The sequence below is a fragment of the Ranitomeya imitator genome, chromosome 3 (assembly GCF_032444005.1).
Source record: "Ranitomeya imitator isolate aRanImi1 chromosome 3, aRanImi1.pri, whole genome shotgun sequence".
Classification (NCBI taxonomy): domain Eukaryota; kingdom Metazoa; phylum Chordata; class Amphibia; order Anura; family Dendrobatidae; genus Ranitomeya; species Ranitomeya imitator.
This window is the reverse complement of record NC_091284.1, coordinates 798993531-799012370: the sequence shown is the minus strand read 5'-3', so window position 1 is coordinate 799012370 and position 18840 is coordinate 798993531. Positions and strand designations below refer to the sequence as shown.

General features: G+C 42.6%; 1 long non-coding RNA gene across 1 annotated transcript; it reads right to left on the bottom strand.

Moving 5' to 3' along the window:
* Positions 1-3075: 3075 nt before the first annotated feature.
* LOC138672363 (uncharacterized) lies at positions 3076-4403 on the bottom strand. The gene is made up of 3 exons (XR_011319725.1): positions 4360-4403; positions 4064-4223; positions 3076-3123 (listed from the first exon to the last, which is right to left on the bottom strand). It is a non-coding gene; the product is annotated as an uncharacterized lncRNA (long non-coding RNA).
* Positions 4404-18840: the final 14437 nt, after the last annotated feature.

The following is an 18840-nucleotide window of genomic DNA, read 5'->3' as shown; positions in this document are numbered from 1 at the left end:
CCACCGTGCTCATGGCAATTGCAGGTGCGGACTGCAGGTTTCTCGCTGTGGACATTGGAGCGTTTGGCCGTGCAAATGATTCACGGACATTTAAGGAGTCTGATATGGGCCGAAGATTGTACGATAACAATTTTAATTTCCCCCAGCCACGACCTCTTCCCAACACCGAAGGACCGGCCCTACCATTTGTTGTGGTTGGGGATGAGGCTTTTCAAATGAGTGGCAACCTACTTAAACCGTACTCCAGTCGGGGGTTGGACCGCACCAAAAGTATTTTTAATTATAGACTGTCCAGGGCCAGAAGAACTGTGGAGTGCGCCTTTGGAATCCTTGTCTCCAAATGGCGTATCTTAGGATCCGCTATAAATTTGAAAATTGAGACAGTGGATGAGGTGATGAAGGCGTGTGTGGTTCTCCACAATTTTATTATTGATAAAGAGAGAGTCAACGTGGAACTCGATGAACCCATACCAAATCCATTGCCTGATTATCAAGATCATCCTCTGCGGACAACTGTGGAGATTGCTCAATGAGGGACCAATTTGCTGCATACTTTGTTTCAGATGTTGGCCGTGTTTCATGGCAAGATCAAATGGTTTAATTCATCTTGGTATTATGATGTCATGTAAACACTGTGGAGTCCATGTCATTTTACCATCCTATGTAAGGTTATTGTTATAATGTCCCCTGATTGTCTAATGCGTTGTGTTTTTAAATAAAGTTCTTGTGCCTTTCCGTTTTCACAAAACAAATCTCCCATATGTTTTTCCATAATAATCAAATTGTAAAATCCAATGTTATATAAACTAATGTGTGTCCCACAAAATTTATGTGAGCACCAGTACCCAAATGGACTGTGACAAAACAAAAAAATATTTTAGCCGTGTTTTCCATAGTTTTGACATAAACATGATCGGCTCCCACCTTGTCAACCATTTTTAATCCTGCTGACTATTTGCATAATGAACCAGGCTTGACAAGGAGGGAGACGATCATGTTTGCAAAACTCTACAGAGTTAACACTATTGCACTCAGGATGCTGGAATTCGTCCAGAGTCAAATAGTGGCGACACTGTGAACATTGCTACCACCTCACCTGACCAATATTCTTAAGGTACCGTAATAAAACTATTATCCAACGATACCGACCAGTGATACGACCGGACCGTGATCGTTGTTTAGTCGTTGCGTGGTTGCTGGAGAGCTGTCACACAGACAGCTCTCCAGCGACCAAAAAAGAGCAAGTCCCCGTGTAATCTGGGTAATGTTATGAAGCGCATGGCCGCACTCACGATGTTTTCCCTGTTAATGTAATTTAAAAAAATAAAAAAAAACTTTCATTCCGGTGTGTGACACGTCCATCGCCGTCATCTTTCCGTACTGTGCCAGCCCTAAAGCACAGCGTTTATTATTAAGTCAACGGTGTGCTCTGCTTTACGGGCGGGAATCACAGTGTCAGTCACTGCGGAAAGATGACGGCGAGTGACGTTGTTGACACCTTTTTTTTTTTTTTGGGGGGTATTGTTCACTTATATTTGAGTGTTTAAAACACTGCGCTAGTAACCCAATATTCCCTTGTTTACAGCAAAGACATCGCTGGATCGGTGTCAAACACGCAGATCCAACAATGACAGCGTGTGATCAGTTACCCCAAAAAATTCCTAATCATTCGCTGACACCAATAATCTCACAGCAGGGGTCTAATCGTTGTACGATTTCAGAAAAGATAACGTTGGTTACACACAAAAACCAACTATATCGTTAATGAAATCGTTGTGTGATGGGACATTTTAAACTTGATATATTGAGCAATGCTGTTTGTGTTTGTAACATCTCATAGTACAATGAGCGACAGCCCTATAAAAAAATGAAAAAAAAAAATTATAAAATATTATCAGACATTGCACATCAGGTGTTACAAACACAATATTTGTGTATACGGCGCACGGTGTGATTTGGTGCAAACTTTATTTGAGACAATAAAAACTCAGTATTTTTAAAAAAAATAACAATTTATTAGGGACACAAAATAAAAGAAAAGGGAAATGTTAAGGGGTATCTATGTCAGCAATTAAGGGGGATTGATATACCACACTTTTGGGGGGTGTTGAGGAGACCGAGGAGGAGGACGAGGGGGAGGAAGCAGCATAGTCTATGACACTAGACGGGATGCCGACATCAATCCAGCCAGTTGACGGTGGCGAGACTGCCAAAGCAGGAGGTGAGGGAGGAGGAGGGACGACCAGTGTCCTTGGCTGGCTACTCCGGCTCCGGGTAGACCCAGGCTGTGTACTCGGTGTACTCCTTGTAGACCCAGGCTGGGTACTGGGTGTACTCCGTGTAGACCCAGGCTGGGTACTTGGAGTGCTCCGGGTCGACCCAGGCTGTGTACTAGTGGTTGTTTTGGGAGCAGCCATAGCCAAGGTTGTAGTGCTTGTCGTCGTCTTCTTCTTTTTTTTCCTCCTCTCTCCCTCTGGGTGTGGGTCGGCTTCCCGTCTGTGTGCCCTTGAAGGCCTGGCATGATCAGAACTTTGGGGCTGTGTTCTGTGGTGGCGGTGGCGGTGGCCCTCGGCACGCGGAGCTCTGTGGTGGTGCTCTGCAGCAGGAGTCGGAGTCATGGCAGCCAGCGATGGTCCTGCGGGCCCTGTAGTCGCTGACTGCATGACCCGAGCCTGCTGCAGAGCAGTGACATATGCGTTGTTGCAGCCCTGCATGACCGAAATCTGGAGTTCCGGCGTAAGATGTTCAACCATGCCCTTGTGAATGGCACTAAAAAAATGTTTGGCCGGCCTCGAGAGCTCCGATTCGATGTTTTCAAGACGCCGGTCGATATTGGACATTTTATCGCACAGCGCCTTGAAACCATTCTGAAATACGGTGCTCAAATGTAAAAATTCGGGCATGACCGCCCTGTCCGAGGCCCGCTGACGCTGTCGGGAAGACCCGAAGGAAGGAGCGACAGAGGCCTCGGCCAGGGGAACATCTGATGGACCGGCTGCCGGTTCGCCAGATTGTGGTGGTGCAGACCTGCTCTCGCTGTGGGATGGCTGCGACGGTTCAGATGGCGTTTCACGAAGGACCGCTCCAGAGGGTCGGACAGTCTCGCGGGTGCTGCTGTGTGTTCTGTGAAAACATAAGGAAACCATTAGTATACTAAATATCACATTTCACATGCGTCATTAATTAACTTTACCGGCGGTATCCATTGCCGCCGTTAATATTAACCTATTTTTAATATTGACACTGCATATGCCGCATCAATCTTAAAATAAAAAATGCATTTCTTGATTCCAAAATAGTCACCCATGGTTGCGGTTTGTAACGCCCGACAGTTACGCTTACCGTTGGAACTGCCATGACGTCACGGTCATGTGACCGAGACGTCATCACAGGTCCTGTGAGCTGAGCAACCATGGGAACATAACCTGCCTTGCAGTAGAAGGTATGCCGTGTCTATTATATTTTAAGTTTTTGTGTGTAAAAAAACTGGGATACACCTGGATGGGCACTATACTACTCCACTATGAAATATTGCCCGGGCATGGCCAATCTACTATCTTTCTGTGTTCTGTATACTTCTGATTTCAGGGAAAGAAATAGTAAGTCAAGCTCACCATTTTAGTAATCCCAGAAGGCTCAGAGCACGGAGCCGCTGTGTCAAGCGTGAGAAGACCAGAAATGAATAAAAAATACGAGGTCACCGAGGCGTGAAAAGTAAAAACTAAATACTTTATTCACTTCAATCAGAAGCAGAGGATGAAACATCAGCACAATACAATAAAAACACTATCTACGCGTTTCAGGTCTGATGTTCCCTGTCACCTGAAACGCGTACATAGTGTCTATTGTATTGTGCTGATGTTTCATCCTCTGCTTATGATTGAAGTGGATAAAAGTATGTATTTTTTACTTTTCACGCCTCGTTGAGCTTGCATTTTTTTCTTCATTTCTATACTTCGTACTTGCCAAAATAAATGGCTGGGCAATAAGCTACGTGGCTGGAATATAGTACGTGAATATGCATGTTGTAAAAACTAGGTGTGTGCGTAGGTACTATACTTACTCTCTGCTTTCAAGGACCGGTCGCAAGAACTGCAATATACGGTTGTATTTGTACACAGAGGTCCTTGACGCTGCAGCACCACTACGGATCTGTCCCTCCTTTTTCAGGCCCCTCCTGAAACGGTCCTTCATGGAGCGCCATCTGGTCTTCAATTGTTTAACTGTGTATAAAAAAATAAGTTTTAGAGAATATATTGAAAACGATTACGCAACCGTGTGCAATCTCAATAGAAGACATCACAGACGGTTGTGTAATCCTGGCCTGATGGGTCACAGCAGCATTTTGGAAATACTTACGAAATTTAGCTTTGGCCACGGGGGAAGCGCTGTCGAAGCCATCCCACAGCGATTGTGCCACCTCTATCCACAAACGCCGCAATATGCCCTGGTCCGCGTGCCGGGGGTCACGGCTGTCCCACAACGTTCCCCGTTCCTCTATGGCTGCTACCATCATGTCAATATCGAGTTGGTCATCATGGGCCCGTTGTGAAACCTAGAATAAATGTAAAATATTAATGTTTGCAAGATAAACAATGTTGTCCCTATCTCCTCCACCGCCACCTACCACCTCCACCACCACCCCCTCCCACCACCCCCCATACCCGCAAAAACAAAAAAATTTAAGAAAAAAAAAGGAATAGGTTTGACATAAAAACTTACTCGCCGTCCTGCAACCACAGCTTGGCCCCGTGGTCTCTGCTCCTGCTCCCTCTGTTCCTCCTGGCTCTCCTCCTCACTTGAAGAAGCCTGCAAAATAGTTTACAAAAAGTTGAGTGACCCATCTACAAATGACAGCGAATAGTAAGCAACAGTAGATCATGTACTCACCGGACTCCTCAGCGGTGGGGTGTTGCTGGAATCGCTGGCCATAATGCAATTCTGAAATAAAGAACAAAATAACATTTATCCTATGCTCCTTGGCACAATACAGCAATTTAAAAAAAACAAAAAACATTTACATTTCAACCACAAAGAACATTGCACTCCAACTGAACTAACGCTGTGCAAACAACACTGCCACATTGATTAAAAGAAACAATGGCAGAGACAACCCAATGCCAGAGTAAACAAAAGCCTACAGATAACAAAACAAATATACAACAGACCCAAGTGGTAATCCCAAAAGAGAGTTTTTTTTTAAAAAAAAAGTACAGTATGCACGGAGCAACCCAAAAAACACAATAGATTTTTGAAAGGAAAAAATTAACAACCCCCCAAAATTAAGGGCAGAAACGTTAATAACACACCATACTTTACAATAAAACCGACAGGGCCGGAGACAATAAAAGGCCATACAACGCCATACATCACAACCAGAAACATACAACAATGTCTTTACACAACCACAGTGCAGAACATAATACACAACTTGCAATATATATTATTACATTTAATAAAAGTGCGCAGAATCATTCTATACTACCATACTTTACAATAAAACCGACAGGGCCGGAGACAATAAAAGGCCACACAACGCCATACATCACAACCAGAAACATACAACAATGTCTTTACATAACCACAGTGCAGAACATAATACACAACTTGCAATAAAAATTATTACATTTAATAAAAGGGCGCAGAATCATTCTATACTACCATACTTTACAATAAAACCAACATGGCCGGAGACAATAAAATTCATATAACGCAAGAATAAAACATCACAACTGAATCCAAAAAACACCACCAAACAAATAAATGGAAAAGAAAAATCTATCCTGGAAAGAACAATAATCAAGGCCGCAGACAATGAAACGCCATCCTTTACAACGCCAAAAATCACAACCAGACTAAAAATACAACAATATCTTTAAACAACCACAGTGCAGAATATAATACACAACTTGCAAAAACAATTTTAAAAAACATGTAGAAAATGCAGAGAATCATTCTATACTTACATCTCTGGACAGCGGATGAAAAGACAGTCTGTTCTGATGTGTAGCCTGATGTGTAGCCTGCAGCAGAAGTGACAAACAATCCAACATTTTCTTTATATATGGGGGATGTTTTTATCACTGTTTGCACTGTCTAGACACTTTTTTGTTTAATTTTAGTTAACGATGCATGCGTCGCACAACGCACGCACGACGCACACATGCGACGCAAGTGCGTTGTCAATAGGTTTCAATGGGAAATTGTAACGCAATGACGACGCACGAGCGACGCAAGTGCGACGCGTGCGTTTTTTTGACGCTACAAAAATGCAACATGTAGCGTCTCCGACGCCACCCAGGTGCGGTGAAACGACGCATGCGTCGTGCGTTTTTCCGAAAACGCACGACAACGCAACGCATGCGTCCCCAATGATAAAGATAGGGGCGCATGACGCATGCGTTGTCGTGCGTCGATGACGCTGCGTCGCATGACGCTAATGTGAACGTAGCCTAAGAACATGCGGAAGCTGCAGTCTGTTCAGTGTGAACTGTACCCAGAGCTGAACACTGGTGCTGGAGCTCAGGCTGAAGTGGATAGTGAGACTGGTGGGATCGTGCCTCTTCTGTGCATAAGGTTTGCTCCTGTAGAAAGGACTGTTCACGTGAGCCTCACTAACATATACAGTCATGGCCAAAAGTTTTGGCTCTCTTGAAATTGTTCTAGAAAATAATAATAATAATTTTATTTTATATAGCGCCAACAAATTCCTCAGCACTTTACAATTAAGTGAGGACACGTACAGACAATAAAGACATTACAAGGTAAGACAGTTTAAACAGTTACATTAGGCGTGAAGGTCCTGCTGCTCGCAAGCTTACAATCTACCAGGAAATAAGGGGCCATAATAGGTGAAAAGTGCTTGTCATTTCAGATCCAGCAAGTGTAATAAATAGGGATTTTCATATAACTCTTCATGATCCGGTCATCAGCCAGTGTGTTTAAGTGCAATTATTAGATACAGGTATCATTTGCATGGAGGGTGTGGAGACAGATGAATAGGAAGGAGCAGATTGTGAATAAAGTTTAGGAGGGAACAGGGGAGAGTTAGGTTAGTGAGTTGATGTGATAGGCTTCTTTAAAGAGATGTGTTTTTAAAGCACACTTAAAAACTTGGGGCTAGGAAACAGTTGGATCATGTGGGGTAGTGCATTCCAGAGAACTGGCGCATGGGAGATGTCTTGGAGACGGAGGTGCGAGGTTCAAATTATGGAGGAGGTTAGTCTTAGGTCAGATCCAAAACAGAGGGAACATGTAGGGAGATAGACAGAGATGAGGGAGGAGATATAGGGCAGTGCGAAACTGTGGAAAGCTTTGTGAGTGAGAGATATGAGTTTATATTGTATTCTGTAGCGGATGGGTAACCAGTGTAATGACTGGCACAAGGTGGAGGCTTCGGGGAAGTGGCCTGCACAGAAATATGACCCTGGCTTCTGCATTGAGAATGGATTGGAGAGTAGACAGTTTAATAAGATGTAGACCGATCAGATGAGAGTTTCAGTAGTCTAGACAAGAGTGAATAAGAGCGACAGTAAGAGTTTTAGCAGTTTGAAAGGTGAGAAAAGATCGGATTTTGGAGATGTTTCTTGAGATGCAGGTGACATGAGCGAGTGAGTGATCAGATATAGGAAATAAAGGAAAGTTGAGTGTCAAATATAACCCCAAAACAGAGATCTTTCTGCTTGGGAGTTATGGTTAAACCCTCCAAGGAAATTTCAATGTCAGGTAGAGTTAGGTTAGTAGAAGGAAGAAACACAAGAAGTTCAGTTTTGGAGCGATTCAGTTTCAGATAGAGAGAGGACATTATAATAGAGACAGCGGACACACAATTCTTGGTATTTTGTATTAGGGTGGAGGTGATATCAGTGGCAGAAGTGTATAATTGAGTGTCGTCAGCATAGCGTTGATACTGGAACCCAAATCTATTGATTGTTTGACCAATGGGGCTTTATATAGAGAAAAGTAAAGGCAGCTTAGGACTGAATCCTGAGGAACCCCGATAGTAAGGGGACAAGGAGAGGAGTAAGACAGAGGAAAAGATATAGTGAAGGAGCGGTCAGAGAAGTAGGAGGAGAATCAGGAGAGAACAGTGTCCTAGAGGCCGACAGAGCGGAGCATAGAGAGGAGGAGCTGATAATCCACAGTGTCAAATGCAGCAGAGAGATCCAGGAGAATCAGCAGGGAGCAGAAATTATTAGATTTTGCTTTTAATACTTTGTTAGAGACTTTAGTAAGGGCAGTTTTGGCAGAGTGTAAAGAGCAGAAACCAGATTGTAGAGGGTCAAGAAGTGAGTGATCTGTGAGATAGAGGATTAGACGGGAGAGGACCAATCGTTCCAGTTGATTAGATATGAAAGGAAGATTAGAGAAAGGTCTATAGCTAGCAGAACAGTCCTGGTCGAGGGATGGTTTTTAGGCAAAGGGGTTATGATGGCATGTTTAAATGAGGAGGGAAAGATACCAGAAGAAAGAGAGAAGTTAAATGTTTTAGTTAGGTGAGTGGTGACAACCGGTGAGAGAAACTGTAGGAGATGTGAGGAAATAGGGTCACTGTTGCAGGTTGTAGGCCGAGAAGAAGTGAGGAGCCAGGTAACTTCTTATTCTATAACAGGCTCAAAGATGGCATGTGAGCTTAAAGAGTGGCAGGGAAGGAGATCCAGGTGCTGGGTAGATTGGGCAGAAATGTCCTGATGGATATGGTTGATTTTTTCTAGGAAATGAGTGACCAAATCCTCACCACTGAGGTTCGTGATGGGAGCCTGTGCTTTAGGACTCAGGAGGGAGTTTAGGTTTAAAAAAGTTGTTTCGGATTGTTAGCTAGTGAAATGATGAGGGTGGTGAAGTAGAAATATTTGGCCAGATGAAGGGATAGTTATAAGTTTTGAGGATAAACTTATAGTGGATGAAATCCTCTGATAAAAACGATTTTCTCCACTGACACTCAGCGCACCTTGAGCAACGTGGAAGAAAATGAAGTATTTCTTAAAGAAAATTTTTGCAATTACACAAATTTTGTTATACACATGTGTATTTCCTTAGCTTGTACTGTAACACAAACCATGACAAAAAAATGCAAATTGGACATACTGTCACAATAAACCCCAAAAATTCTTGACATCTTCAACTTAATATTTGGTTGCACACCCTTTTGAATGAATAACTGCAATCAATCACTTCCTATGTGATGGAGAAAATGGCTAATGAAATCAATTATTAAATCTTATATAAGTCAGTTCAGATATGGTGTAGCAAGATGGCGATTGCGTCTTTGAAGATGTCTTGGAGATCCTTGAAACTGTCTTGGAAGGATTCTTTGGAATGCAGGACTGAAGATACTGGAATACACCGTATTTGGAAATGAAGTTGGAATGAACCAATCAGAGTGACACTAACTATTCAGAAGTTGTGCGACCTCCCCTATTCCATGTTTTTAGTATCTTCCTTTGTTCAGAATAAACTTCAGTTGGGGAACAACTTTCGCTGAGAGAGGCTGTGTGTATCATCTTTGTGTATGTGATGCATTCTTGGCCTCTAAGCTAGCACCCAGCTTATATTTGGTCAGGTACAAGCAATCATATTGATCTCACTTTAAGAGATCACCTTCACAACTATAACCGTCAACAAGCCTCTTATGCCTCTCAACTGTCTGTGTCAGCAGTGGAGTCCTCTTGGGTCTCCTGTCATAGCGTTTCATTTAATTTAATTCAAATCTTGAGGGATAGTTTGTGATGACAGTGATGCACTTTGAGCCTGCAGGACAGCTTGAATTTCTTTGGAATTTGATTGGGGTTGCATATCCACCATCTGGACTATCCTGCATTGCAACCTTTCATCAATTTTTCTCTGCTGTCTACGTCCGAGGAGATTAGCTACAGTGCCATGGGTTGTAAACTTCTTGATTACCGTATTTTTCGGACTATAAGACGCACTTTTTCCCCCAAAAAAATTGTGAGGAAAATGAGGGGTGCGTCTTATAGTTCAAATGCAGGCTTACCGGCAGTGGTGTGGCAGCAGCAGAGGTGCAGGGATGATGAGGCGCGGTAAGCGGCATGGCGTGAGCAGGGTCCCTTCCACAGGTGAGGTGACGCCATGGCCCGGTATCAAGGCGAGCAGCAGAGCCGGGTGAATCATGGCTTTCTCGGTGGCGGCGGCCATCTTCCTGAGGCCGCGCGTGCGCAGATTGAGTTCTCTGCTTCCCGGGGCTTCAGGAATATGGCCACGGGAGGCTGCGCGTGTGCAGATTGAGATCGTGGAGGCTATATTCCTGAAGCAGAGTTTGCAGATTGAGATCTCGGCTTCAGTAAAATGGCTGCCGCGATCTCCATCTGCGCACGCGCGGCCTCCCACAGCCATTTTCCTGAAGCCCCGGGAAGCAGAGCACTCAATCTGCACACGCGTGGACTCAGGAAGTTGGCCGCCGCCACCGAGAAACCGGTGATTAACACAGCTCTGCTGCTCGCCTTGGATACTAGGTCGCGGCGTCACCTCACCTGAGGAGGTGACCACACATCCGCCACCGCCGCCACAGAACTGCCGCAACCCCCCATGGACACCAGGCTGTGGCATTGCCAACCTAAGCAGGAATGGACCCTGCTCAGGTGCACGCCATACCACCCACCACGCCTCATCATCACCACACCTCTGACGACACCATGCCTTCTGTGACCCTGCTCTGCCTCCGCCAGCCCTCAGGTAAGATACCTTAAATTCGGACAGTAAGATGGACCCCCATCTTATAAAAAATCTTTTTTTCTGCAATTTTCACCCCAAATTTGGGGTGCGTCTTATGGTCGGTGCGTCTCATAGTCTGAAAAATACGGTATGTTGTGCACCATGGACAAAAGAACATCAAGAGCTCTGGAGATGGACTTGTAACCTTGAGATTGTTAATTTTGTTCAACAATTTTGGTTTTCAAGTTCTCCGACAGTTCTCTTCTCCTCTTTCTGTTCTCCATGCAAAAGTAAAGATTCAGTAAACTTCTTACCTATTTATCTTGTTTCAAGTGTGATTTTCATATTGCCCACATCTCTTACTTGCCACAGGTGAGTTTGAGCGAGCATCACATGCTTGAAACAAATTTGTTTAGCCACAATTTTGGTAAAGGTGCCAACAATTTTGTCTGGCCCTTTTTGGGGGGTTTTATGTCCAATTTGCCTTTTTTTCTGTGTTTTATTGTGTTGTTCCAATAGACACAAAGGAAATAAACATGTGTATAACAAAACATGTGTAATTGAAATAATTTCCTGGGAGAAATACTTCATTTTCTGGAACAATTGCACAGGTGCCAACACTTTGGACCATAACTATATGTGCCCTGATAAATTAACTGTTTATGTGCTGTGATACCTTTGTGACCAGATGGGGCTGTTTTTGGTTTTGAATCCCCTGGAGTTTTATGTGAACAGTAAAATTTCACCTGTTTGGACCAAATCGCATTGTCGGGGTGAACTCTACCTAATCTCTTCCTGAAAGCATGATTCCCTACAGTGCACATTCTGCCAATTTTTTTTTTATCCTATATAATCACAGGTTAAATTTTAACTATTTTTCTTTGGTGTCGGAGAACATCCCTTTTTGGACCATTGAGAGATCTTGAAAACCATGATAAATTGGTAAAGAAAGTTAAAATTCAACACCCTTTAATGAAAATTAGAGGATTACACATTTTTTTCTTGTTTCTTTTTTAATAATTTATAGACATGTTGGTCATTGAATTATTAAAATAATAATTCTTTTAAGTAACTACAAAATATTCCCCAGACTAATTTCCTAAGAAAAAAAAAAATAATGTCTGAATCTATGGCTTTAGTATTTAAAGTGAGAGAGTGTTGTATTTATGAATATTTAATGACAAGTTTATTAATTCTGTGGATACTTTGTGTTCAAACTTCCGTATCCTGCGGTGCGGAGCTGGAGAACTTGGTCATCTATTGTTTGGTGATGAGCTTCGAAGTTATAAATTATGTAAATTAATCCATGCAACTTAATTGTATGCATTTAATGTTTTGTGCTTGGAACTTAATTATATATCTTTACTGTTTTATCAAATCGCGTGCGGGATAATCACAATTGTATAATACTTCATGGTTAGTTACAGACTAATGAGGATTAGTGCAGCGTATAGACTTAGGGCAATTTAATTTTATAAAATCAACATTCTCTCTAAAGAGGTTGCATCATGAGGTCCAATGCAGTGAAATTTATTTTAGTGTCCAGGGGCAAAGTTTTAGGGATCAGAGGTAACAGTCCCTCTCGCACATAAAAAAAGACTCAAACTTTGGCAAATATACACCCATATGATGTAATATGCTATATGGAAAAAGGATGTTTTTCCCCTTCCCGATGAAGTGTATAGAAGGCGTTCAGAAAAACTGTCTTCAAATTCCGTGATCAAAGATAACCCCCACTCAATCCAACTTAATTGATGTCCCATAGGACAGGGTACTTCATTAAAAGCTATTCTGAAATTGCGCACAAGCACAGGTGTCTTCTAGATCTTTTGCACTTTTGATGGACTGGCGGCTTCCAACACGTGCAAAATAAGCGAATAAATCGTTATTCTTCATGGACTAGAAGCTGCCAGCCTATCAGAAGAAGAAAAGCACTAGAAGGCAACTGCCTCAAGGATATCGATCAAGCCAAGTTGGGAGGGTCTGATTTTGTAATTCTAGCAAGGTAAGTAGAACTTGCCATGCACACTTTGCATTTTTATACAAAATTCCCTTTTTACATTGGTAAATAAAAACACTCTAAAAGCTTATGACCTAATTGATTAGCAACTGGTGGCAGATTAGACTGGATAAACCTTTTGATTGCCCTTAAAATTTATCATTTTAATTATATGCTGCTCCAAAAAATTAAGGGAGCACTAAAATATACCACATCCTAGATATCATTGAGTGAAATATCACAGTTGCAAATCTTTCTTCATTTCTTAGTGGAATGCATTGAGAACAATAAAACATAAAAATGATCAATGTAAATCAAAATGAATATCCCATGGAGGTCTGGATTTGGAATGATACTCAAAATCAAAGTGGAAAATCAAATTACAGGCTGATCCAATTTCAGTGGAAATGCCTCAATACAAGGAAATGATGCTCAGTAGTGTGTGTGGCCGCCACGTACCTGTAAGACCTCCCTACGATGCCTGGGCATGCTCCTGATGAGGCAGCAGATGTCCTCCTGAGGGATCTGCTCCCAGAGCTGGATTAAAACATCAGTCAACTCCTGAACAGTCTTTGTAGCAACATGGATGGAACTAGACATGATGTCCCAAATGTGCTTGACTGGATTAAGGTCTGGGGAACGGGCGGGCCAGTCCATAGTATCAATGCCTTCATCATGCAGGAACTGCTGACATACTTCAGCCAGATGAGGTCTAGCATTGTCATGCATCAGAAGGAACCCAGAACCCACTGCAGCAGCATATGGTCTCACAATGGGTTTGAGTATCTCATCTCGGTACCTAATGGCAGTCCTAAGAAATGCCTCCCCACAACATTACTGACCCACTGCCAATTTGGTCATGCTGGAGAATGTTGCAGGCAGCAGAATGTTCTCCATGGCATCTCCAGACTCTGTCACGTCTGTAACATGCTCAGTGTTAATCTGCTCTCATCTGTGAAGACTACAGGGTGCCAATCTCAAAATTGTCAATCTTGATGTTCTCTGGCAATTGCCCTGCATGGTGTTTGGCTGTAAGCACAACACTTAGGCCTCTTTCACACATCCATTTTTTAGAATCAGTCACAATCTGTCGTTTTTAGAAAAAAAACGATCTAGCAAATGTTGCTGCTGGATCCGTTTTTTTCACATAGACTTGTATTAGCAATGGATTGTGATGGATGGCCTTCCGTTTCATCCGTCATTTGATGGATCCGTCATAAAGTCACTGTCAGTTAGCCAGAGACAACGGACCTAGGAACGTTTTTTGTGTACGTCGAAAAGTCGGACAGCAACAGATCCTGTGCCGTCCGTCGTTGGCTATAATGGAAGCCTATGGGCGCAGGATCTGTCGCTGTCCGTCAGAAGACGGAATCCAGTGACGGTTTCCATTATTTGAAATTGAGCATGTCCGGAAGAATTTCTAGTCCTTTAATTTAACCCATTTTTCCATTCAGGGACAAAATATTCTCTCTCTCTCTCTCTCTCCTCCAAAATTCTGTTTCTTTAAATTCCGGCTGCCGCTACTTCGACGGATCCGTCAAAAAAACGGATCCAGTGCATCAGTTTTTTACAATCGGCACAGGATCCGTCTTTTCAACACTTTGACAGATTGTGACTGATTCTAAAAAACGGATGTGTAAAAGAGACTTGTTGATGCCGGGCCCTCATACCACCTTCATGGATTCTGTTTCTAACAGTTTGAGCAGACACATGGATCTTAGTGGCCTGCAGAGGTCATTTTGCAGGGCTCTGGCACGGTTCCTCCTTGCACAAAGGAGCAGGAAGCATTCTTGCTGCTGAGTTCTTGTCCTAGTATGACCCCCTCACTTTCTCCTGGTGTACTGGCCTGCCTCATGGTATCGGGACAGCACCATGCTCTGGACACTATGTTGACAGACACCTACCCTTCTTACCATCCTGGATGAAATGCAATGTTGATCAAACTAGTTTGTCTACTCCGGGATGGCAAAATTAATGCAGAGAAGCCAGCAACTAGACATCAGCACATCTGCCAAAATTTAAATTCATCATATTTGCTAAGAGTCAGCCGGGGAATAAAATTTGCATAGTATTAAATAAATGCAAATCAAACATGCCTTGATTGCCATTAAAAAAGTCAATTTATTATGCTCTGATGTTTACCGATTCCAAAGGAAAACAACAAATGGATGAAGAAAGAGTTAAAAAACAATAAAAATTCACTCTCAACTAGCCTCTTACTTGTCCCTGTTGTTGCAGTTCCCCACTGGACCTTGCCTGACTCCACTGAGCGCCAATCTCTTCTTCACTGTTCATCAGTGTTTATGGTGTGGGCTAGTTCTCGAAGCACATTCTGATGGCATGATGTCAGAACGCAAGTTGAGGACTAGCTGAAAGTTCCAGCAAAGAGTAAAGAGGAGAAGCCTAGGAAACCGGTCGAGAATTGTTGGGAAGCTCCAGCAGGAGCCTAGAAAGCCAGTGTAGGACCAATGGGAAGCTGACAAAGGAAACTAGAAAGCCAATGGAAGACCAACAGGGAGCTGCAATGGCACATGAGTTGCTAGGTGAATATGATTTTTTTTATCTGTTTCCCTTTCATGGCATATGTTAATCCAGGAAATTGTCAGCGGTTACTATTTTTCTGAAATTGCACAAATATAACTCTCTAAATTTTAATTCACTAGCATCTGTGATTTTTGGGAATTAATTTGATTTTTTATAATCAATTTGCTCATTCTTACCAGTGTGGAGATCAGACTGAACTAAAGGAATCCATCTTGTCTTCTTCCTGAGAAATCTCGCTTACAACAAGATACATTTCTGCTGACTTGACATTTCCTTTTATGGAAGTAATCATGTGTGCATTCCTTCTTTCAATAGCAGCCTTTCATTCACCTTCCAGATGATGTAACTTTCTACTGATAAAGACTGGTATAGATTGTTTATGTAAGAGATAGTGAAATATGAGCGCTTGTGCGCATGTCTGTAAAAGAATAATTCTTTCTATATAAAGGGAGGGCAAAGCCCAGAGAGAGAGATGTGCTCCTGGGCTTCCCCTGTATATGATCACACAATACCTTGTTTGCGTGTCATTTACTCAGGATCCCTACCTCTAGTAAGCCAGGGACTGAGAAGGACTTAACATTTCTTTGGCGCCCGAACAGGGACCCGAGATGAGAGTATTTGCTCGAGATTCACCTGCAGATACGGACAATGGAGATCTGGGATAATGGACGGCAAATGAACTGAAAAACCTGGCCAGGTAAGAGACATTATTAGTTCTCTTTTATCTGCCTTGTATTATCCGAAAGATCTCTATGAGCCGTGTCACGCTGGGTTAGTCTAGTAGTGAGTAGATACCTATAAAACTCGGGTTACTATATTGTATAGATTTATGAGTCCTGTCCCTGGCAGTGTGTGAACAGTGTGAAGGTTGTGGTATGTTGTGAAAGAAGAGCAAAAGTGCGTAGAAAAATAAGCCGAAATAGTTGGGGTATAAGCCTTATACACGGAAGTCAGCCTAACTGGGTCATGTGGTTGCGTCCTTTCGGGGAGACCTCCGCCCATGCTTGACTCTCATTTAAGTGCTTAACCTCCTTCATTTCTGGATAAGGTTTGATAGAATGAGCCCAGGACGCGGGTCCATGAGCCTGGGACAAGTATGCTAACTGACACAGAAAGTTTGGTGATCTGTTTGGTGTTGCTGGGTCTGTTTGCGTGCATAATAGCACTTAAGTACATTCTGCACATTAGAAAGAATGGAGCAGATCAGCCCTTCAATATTTTAGCTCCCTAGGAGAGAAGGCAACGAGACATCACCTAGGATAAGTGATTGTCCAAACGTCACCTGGGGTAGAAATAGCTAATATTGAAAAAAAAATAAAAACAAAAAAAGAAAAATGGGAAATAAACAGACAAAAACCGTCTTAGGACAAGTGGAAGCAGCAGATATCATACAGGAAAGATGTGGGAAGACAGTCAGAAGTCAGATTAGAAGGGTAAGAGAAAAATTGGGAATTTCAGAAGCACTTATGTTCAGTACAGAATGGGAAAAACTGAGTAAAGAACGAGGTGGAATTATCAAAGACAATGGGTGGGAAGAAATCATACACTGTATGATAGAGGTCTCAAAAACAGCTAAAGAGGAGAATTGGAAGTATGATCCAGACACTTCCAAATGGATTATGGGGAAGGGAAAAAGTTGTGACATAATCCCACCACCTTACCTAGATCCAAAAGCCCAATCATTTGTACCATCTGGAGGAGCAGAAGGAGGAAAACAATTTCCAGCCTTGTATCCCAATCTTGGTGGGGTAGGAGGATGGGTATGTTCACACTGTGGACAACAAAATCCAGATTGGAGAAATGATTGCCTAGTCTGTGGTACACCTAGACATGGCGCTGTACTTGCCCCTGTTAGGGTAGTACCAAGACCCTTTAGGGAACCTGGTGCTGACGGGGTAATGGGAACTAGATATCACCAGACCCGACAGTATTTTCCTTGGTCCCCTGCTGAAGGTATGTCCCTCCTGCATAATGCGCCTGATCCCACTCAATATCCCATCCGATTTGCACAATACATACAACAAATCATGCAGACTCATGCTGGGGTCTGGGCGGACGGGGAAGAATTATGTAGAATGAAAATGTCCCCCGGACTTTTTCAGGAATTATTGACACACCTACAGCCCAATAGACCCGTGGCAGAAGTGGGTGCCTTACAGACAGAAGCATCAGGTACCCAGTTCACAGAGGCATTAATAATTTTCATGAGAGAAAAACAGAGGGAAAGGGGATCTACGGGTGTGATTATGCAGAAATTTGGGCAAAGTATTGAAGAATATAGTCAAGAATTAGAAAATAGCTTTAGGGATGAAGGATTGGATTTGACTGATGCTTCAGTAAGGAGACTTTTTTACAAAACAATTAATAGAGGGGCTAGATCCGAAAATCAGAGAAAAATTTAAATCCTCTACTCCAGATTGGAGAACAATTGAACAACCAAATATTGTGAAACAACGATGTTTAGGAATAGTCATGGATATGAGAGAGAATCGTAAGCCTGTTAGAATAGCACAAGCTAATACAGGAGGAAGAGTGAGACACAACTTTCCTTGCCACTACTGTAAAAAGCCAGGTCATTTCCAAAGAGAGTGCAGGAAGAAGTTGGCAGATATAAAGTCAGGCAAATTTGTTCCCAGAAATAACCCTCCCCAAACGGACAACCAGCAGAAATCTACCATCATAGATGGTCCCATACCAGATTCAGATTGACTCGATGTGTTACAAACTTCCCTACCAGCTAGAAGACCTATGATACAGGTGAATGTGGGGGGGAGAGAGATTCCATTTTTGATAGATACAGGTGCAACTTCCTCAATTTTGAATCAAGATTTTCTTCCGAATCCGGAAGATATTTCAGAACAAACAACTTTTGCTGAGGGTTATGATGGGGTAATTCGAACACTGCCATATACTGTGCCCCTAGAGGTCTCATTAGGACCTAAATGTTTTGCATCCAGATTTTTGTATGCCAGAGGTGCCCCAACATGTTTGTTAGGAACTGATGTCCTAAAGAAATTAGAAGCTAACATCAATTTTAGGGAAGATGGCACAGTTATACTGACTATCCCTGATGATGCAGAAACATTAGAACAATATGTTAGAATTCAGGCTTTTGAGGATTATGCTGAAGAAAAAGAGTACACCACAGATCTAGACCTCTCAATGGTCCCAGAAACACTGTGGGCACAGGGTGACACCGATGTGGGACTATTGCATATCTCTCCTGTAAAACTATCTGTGCAACCAGGAACTGTTCTCCCACAGCTCAGACAATACCCTGTGAGTGCCCAGCAGGAACTAGCGATTACAAAACAGATAGAGGGATATAGAGAGAAAGGGGTTTTGGTAGAGATACAATCACCTGCTAACACTCCTCTGTATCCAGTCAAAAAGAGAACTCTTGATAAGAGTTCTATGCCCAAATATCGTATGGTACATGATTTAAGAGAAATAAACAAAGTTCTAGATCCAATCACCCCAGTTGTACCCAATCCTCATACGTTACTATCACAGATACCAGCCAGTTCTCAAGTATTTACTGTAATAGATCTTTCAAATGCATTTTTCTCGGTTCCTTTACACCAAGATAGTTGGCATTTGTTTGCATTTACATTTAAGGGCAAACA